This window comes from Camelina sativa, chromosome 12 (genome assembly GCF_030686135.1).
Source record: "Camelina sativa cultivar CO46 ecotype springtype chromosome 12, ASM3068613v1".
Classification (NCBI taxonomy): domain Eukaryota; kingdom Viridiplantae; phylum Streptophyta; class Magnoliopsida; order Brassicales; family Brassicaceae; genus Camelina; species Camelina sativa.
This window is the reverse complement of record NC_141891.1, coordinates 13,542,094-13,548,608: the sequence shown is the minus strand read 5'-3', so window position 1 is coordinate 13,548,608 and position 6,515 is coordinate 13,542,094. Positions and strand designations below refer to the sequence as shown.

Sequence of the window (6,515 nt, the reverse complement as noted above, 5' to 3'; positions counted from 1 at the left end):
CTCAAATCTGTTAGTTGGGAATGCTATTGATGTTTATACTCATACTCAGGTAATTTACTGCCTTTTCAACCCGTTTTAAAAACCTTTGAAAACAGTTGTAAACCTTATTAAAAACTGTAAACCTTATTAAATCCTCTGAAATCACTTGTAAAATCTTTTAAAAAACCATTGATTTGTACTTTCAGGGTCAACCAATACCAAATCCATATGTCGAGAGTGATCCTCCTGCTGCTTCTTCAAGTCAATATACTGGCACTTCTGATGATTTTACTGCTACTCATTCTCAGGTAACTTACATTTAAACACTTTAAAAAAACCTTTTGAAAACGGTTGTAAACCTTATTAAATCCTTTGAAATAACTTGTAAAACCTTTTAAATAACTTTTAAAACCTTTTAAAAAAACCATTGATTTGTACTTTCAGGGTCAACCAATACCAAATCCATATGTCGAGGGTGTTCCTCGTTTTTATTGTTCTCCTGTTTCTTCTTCAAGTCAATATACTGGCAATTCTGATGATTTTACTTCTACTCATACTCAGGTAACTTACATTTAAACACTTTAAAAAACCTTTTGAAAACGGTTGTAAACCTTATTAAATCCTTTGAAATAACTTGTAAAACCTTTTAAATAACTTGTAAAACCTTTTAAATAACTTGTAAAACCTTTTAAAAAACCATTGATTTGTACTTTCAGGATCAACCAATACCAAATCCATATGTCGAGGGTGTTCCTCGTAACATGACAACCTCTGTTGGGTATCCATCTGGTTCTTCACACTCAACTGGTCTAATCGATGTTGATTCACTGTTTTGTAGAAAGTTATTCAAAGACAAAACAGAAATGAGAAGTCAGATGCGGATGTATGCAGTCAAGCATAGTTTTGAGTTTCATACTTTTAAGTCAGACAACAAGAGGTATGTTCTTAAATGTATTGATGAAAAATGTAGTTGGAGGCTACTTGCAACTAAGGCTAAAGCATTAGATAGCTTTGTTGTTCGAAAGTATATTAGTCAGCACAGCTGTGACTCTGCTTTAAGGAATGTTAATCATCGCAAAGCAACTACAAGGACTTTGGCTGGTTTGGTTAGTAACCATTTTGCAGGAGGAAAGCTTCCTCTCAGACCCAAACAGCTCATGGAAATTTTTAGGAATGACCATGGAGGTTGTGTCTCATACTCAAAAGCATGGAGAGCTCAAGAACATGCATCAGAACTTGCTAGGGGTATACCTGCTGATAGTTATGAGGTTTTACCGAGTTGGTTTCACATGATAGAAAAGAAGAATCCAGGTACTATCACGTACATCAAAGCTGATTCTGATAATAAGTTTAGATATGGTTTTCTGGCTTTTGGTGCATCAATTAGAGGTTTTAAGTTGATGAGAAAAGTTATTTCTATTGATGGCGCCCATTTGAAATCAAAATATAAAGGGACTTTGCTTGCTGCATCAGCTCAGGATGGTAATTTTCAGTTGTATCCTATTGCTTTTGCTGTTGTTGATTATGAGAATGATGCATCATGGGATTGGTTTTTGCGGTGTTTGAAGACTATTATTCCTGATAAAGAGGATCTAGTTTTTGTGTCTGATCGGGCTTCTTCAATTGCAACTGCGCTATCAGTAAATTATGTACATGCTCATCATGGGATCTGCACTTTACACTTGCAAAAGAACCTGGAAACACGATTTAGAGCTTCTGCTTCTCTTCTTCCAGTTGTTCATGATGCTTCAAGAGCTTACACTCGGTATGATTTTGATTATTTGTTCAGTCAAATTTCCAATAGTGATCCGGTTCTTGGAGAATATCTTTGGCAAGCTGATATTAGGAAATGGTCACGTGCATATTCTCCTTCTAACCGGTACAACATTATGACATCTAATTGTGCTGAGTCCATTAACTCCAGGTTAAAAGAGACTCGTGAGTATCCAATTGTCTGCCTGTTTGATACAATCAGGTCTATTTTGACTAGGTGGTTTAATGAACGACGTGAGGAGAGCTATCGACATCCATATGCTGTTACTACAAAAGTTGGGAATAAGATGAATGAATCTTATAATAATACTACCCGCTGGCTTGAAGTTAGTCAAGTAAACGAAAATGTCTTCGAGGTTAAAGCAGCTTTAAAGACATATGTGGTGAATTTGGACACAAGGAAATGCACATGCTGTATGTTTGATATTGACAAATTCCCTTGTGCACATGGAATTGCTGCTGCCAAACATGTCAATCTCAATGAAAACATGTTTGTTGATGATTATCATTCCACTGAAAGGTTATAACTCTCTTCTTTAATAAGGTATTTAAAAGGTTGCTAAAGTAACAGATCCGACAGGTTTTTACAATGTTTTAAAAGGTTTTAAAAGGTTTTATAAGTTATTTATAAGGTTTATAAACAGTTTAAAAAAGATTTTACAAGGTTTTACAAGGTTTTACAAGGTTTTACAAAGGTTTATCAAAGTTATATTAGTCTTATCTTCCTCTTTTTTATTTTACAGATGGCGTTTAGCATATTCAGAGAGCATTCACCAATAGGTGATATGGAGTATTGGGAGATTCCAGAGAGTGTTAGTACTTCTATTCGGCCATCTTCTACTCGTATACCTAGTGGCAGGCGAAAGAAAAAGAGAATAGCTAGTTCATGGGAGTATGGAAAGGCTAAGACAAATTCAAAACAATACAAATGCAGTAGGTGCGGTCAGTGTGGACACAACAAATCTAGTTGTGTTGCAGCTATCTAACTCTCTCTCTCTCTTTTAATTCAACTTGAATTTGTTCTTTTTAATAAAATATTTTCAGTCTGCGGTGTTGTAAACTCTATTTTCTCAGAATTTTTTTTCAGATTTTATAGTTTTAAATCATTATAAACAACTTGTAATGCCTTTTAAAATAGCAAGTCGTACTGTTTTAAAATCATTTACAAAAAACTTGTAAAATCTTTTAAAACATGTTAAAAACCATATATACTCTTGTAAAACCCTACACCGATTAAAAACCATATATATATATACCTTTTAAAACAACTTGTAAAACCTTTTAAAACATGTTAAAAACCTTTTAAAACATGTTGAAAACCATATATACTCTTGTAAAACCCTACAACGATTAAAAACCATATATATAAACTCTTGTAAAAAGCAAGTCGCCACACTCTCTCTCTCTTCCCCTTCCCCTTCCCCTTCCCCTTCCTCTTACTCTTCTTCATCTCTCTCTTTCTTCTCTCTCACTGCAAAAACCCTAAATTTCTTCTGATTTCACCATCTTCAGTCTCCTTCACTGCTTCGTAATCAAACACCAAGCAAAACCCTCCAACGATTTTAGATGATTTGAAGAGATAGAGACGATTTCGAATTTTGATTTTGAATCGCTTAAGTTTTTTTTGTGGAAGACGATTGAAGGGGTAATATGCGAAGAGTCACTTGGAAACAGCAAAGGGGTAAGTTTGAAGGGGTAAGATTTTAATGGATAAGATTTCGAAGGGTTAATTTATTGAAGGGGTATTACGCGAAGCGTCGCTTTGGTTCGGTTTTAATTAAGCGTTGAAGGGGTACTTTTTGTAAACCAAAGCGACGCTTCGCCTATTATATATACTTTTTGTCTCACGATAACTCCTCAATCATCTCTCAGATTCGAAAAATCAAACCTTTGTCTCCTAAATCATCTCCCAGATTCGAAAAATCTATTTACATTCTTCCTTCAATCCGTCAGGAATGGCCCGTCGTTCTCCTTCAAGCCTTATAAGGACTGATCTAAGATGTCTGAACAGGGATCTTTCGCCAAACATCACAGCAGGTAAACACATACATCTTCAGAGTAGATTTGTTTTACTGTTAAGGATAAAAGAGATTGAGTGTTTGCCTTTTTTTTAGTAACTGTTGATGACGACATTTTCCGTTGGGAGGCTACTCTAATCGGACCGGTGAATACTCTTTATGAAGGGGGAGTGTTTAAACTTAGGCTTACTTTTCCACCTGATTACCCAAGAAGTCCCCCCAAGGTATCTATTTTTGATTATACTCCTTTTTATTTTAGCAAGCATGATTATTAGGACTCCTTTTTTGCAGCAACTCAATAGTTTTTTAAATAAAATTTCTTGATAATGTAGGTTGTTTTCATCACAAGAATTTGCCACCCAAATGTAGCAGATAGGGGAGGCATTCACCTAAAAGTTTTGAGGACCGACTGTTGGAGTCCCATGTCCATTGTTAAGCTTTTCAAGGAATTAGTGGAGAACTTGATTGAACCAGAGGTCAATGATGAGGGACAGACCATTGAATATCTTGCCAACCTCTACAAATCTGATAGGAGAAGGTTTGAAACCATGGCTAGAGAGATGACTAATCAATGTGCTGGGAGAGGAAACTAAGATAGTTCATATCTTTTTTTAAGAACTTGATATATCATGGTTTTTGTGGTTTTTAACCATGATATAAGGAGTCTTTTAGAGTCTTTTGAGTTGTTTTCTAGGATGTTTTTGAGTCTTTACAGGTTCTACAGGATTTTAGCATGAAAGGAGCAAAATGGAGCAATTTGGATGTTTTGGAGCATAAATCTTGAAGAATCAATTTGGTCTCGGATGAAAGCAGGAGCATCGACCGACACCAAGATAGGAGGCATCGATCGACACTCATCTCTGCCGATTCAAGACCTAAGTTTTGGAAGTTTTACAAATCTGCCCCAAAGTTTTCCATATTTGCAACATAAGTCCCTGACGTGTTTTAGGACATATAAATAGTGTTTTTAGGTTTTCCAAACCCTTAAGTTTCATTCTATCAAGTTTTATTTTTCTGCAACCCTGTGAGATTTTGAGAGCTTTGGAGAGAGAGAGAGATCTGCTTTGAGAGAAGAATTTCTTAAACTCCTTCCTTACTCTTTTAATTTCAATTGCATATTATTCAGAATTATGTCTTGTTCTTCATTGATTATGTCTGAGTAATTTGTTTGTTAGGTTTAGGGTTTTTCACAGGGATTTTATGAATTATTAGATCTGTTTATTTAGGATTCATTATCTATCTAGATCTTCATCTTAGGTTGTTCTTCATATTAATCCTTGATTGGCCATCTAGAATTAATACTCTAGGAAAATAAATTGATATGAGAATATAATTGATTTTCCTGATAAAACCTTTTGATGAGCAAAATTATTTCTTGCAAAGAGATTTGATTTAATAATTTTGTGAACAATCTAAACCTGATTTTATTGCTGATTTTTAACCTAGAATTTTACAAAGAGATTTGGATTTTCTGGTTTTAAATTTAGATATTATTTGCAGTGAGAACTGATTTAATTTACAAAAGTGTTTAGAGTTCTAGATCTGTTCTTAATTGCTTGAATCCTATTTATTTCCTGATTTAATATTTCATAATTTCCTGAGAAATTCCCTAGGCCTAGCTTTTTGATCTTCTGAATTTACAACAAGCTCTATTTAATATTTTGCATTGCTATTTTTAATTCAATTTAATCTGTTTAGCATAATTATAAAACTCTATAATTTATTGTGTAGTCTTGAGTCCTTGTGGAATTCGACCCCTAAGTACTGCAGTGATCTCTTAATTTGAGAGAGTAGCTCTAGGGTTAATTTGAGCATATCAAATTTTGGCGCCGTTGCCGGGGACTCTTTGATCTACCATTAGATTTGAGTTTTTGATTTTGTCTAGATTTTTTCTTTTTATTTTCAAACTAACACGCTTTTGTTTTCTTCTCTCTTGTGTGTTTCCAGGTGTATGCCTAATAAGCCTAACACAAGGAGCAACAAGACTGGTCCAATTCTGAAGCTTTCAAACCAAGAGTTGGGAAAACTTGAGCGTGAGAACCGAAAAGCAGCCAAATCTCTGAAGATGGTTAACCCAATCATTCTGATGCGAGATGAGGATGGTGCTTTGAGGGATCAAGAGGGCCACTTGCGCAATGAGCAGGGCCAAAAGATTGATGCTGAGGGCAATGTGATTGCTGAAATTGCTGTTGTCGACGAACCAGCTGATGGTGTCGACGGTGTCGATCGACACCAACCAGGTGGCATCGATCGACACCCAGCTGCAGACGTGTGTGGAGCTGCCAACCACGTACATAACCCAGTTCGACGACAGGAGAACAACCGGGATCTGATCAGGACCATTACTGACTACAATCGGGCTGATCTGGTGTATGAGAACCGGTCTGCTATTGTTCCTCCCCCTTTTCAGAGGAATGATTTTGAGTTGAAACCTGCATACTTTCAACTAGTTGGGCAAAGACCTTTCTCTGCTTTGCCCAATGAGAAGCCCTTGGATCACATTGAGCATTTTGAGGATCTGGTGACTAGCATCAAGGCTAATGGGGTGACTGAGGACTACATCTTCTGCAAACTCTTCCCTTACTCACTTGCGGGAGAGGCATCTCAGTGGTTGAAACAGCTGCCTGCTGGATCATTGACAAGCTGGCGTGATGTCAAAGTGGCTTTCCTCAACCATTTCTATGATGATGCAATGTCAGATGAGTTGAGAGTCAAGCTATCCACTTTCAAGCAAAGACCAGAGGA

General features: G+C 36.1%; 2 pseudogenes; both read left to right on the top strand.

Moving 5' to 3' along the window:
- Positions 1–740: 740 nt before the first annotated feature.
- Positions 741–2,738, top strand: LOC104733498 (uncharacterized; annotated as a pseudogene).
- A 969-nt stretch (positions 2,739–3,707) lies between these two features.
- LOC104733497 (uncharacterized) lies at positions 3,708–4,363 on the top strand (annotated as a pseudogene).
- Positions 4,364–6,515: the final 2,152 nt, after the last annotated feature.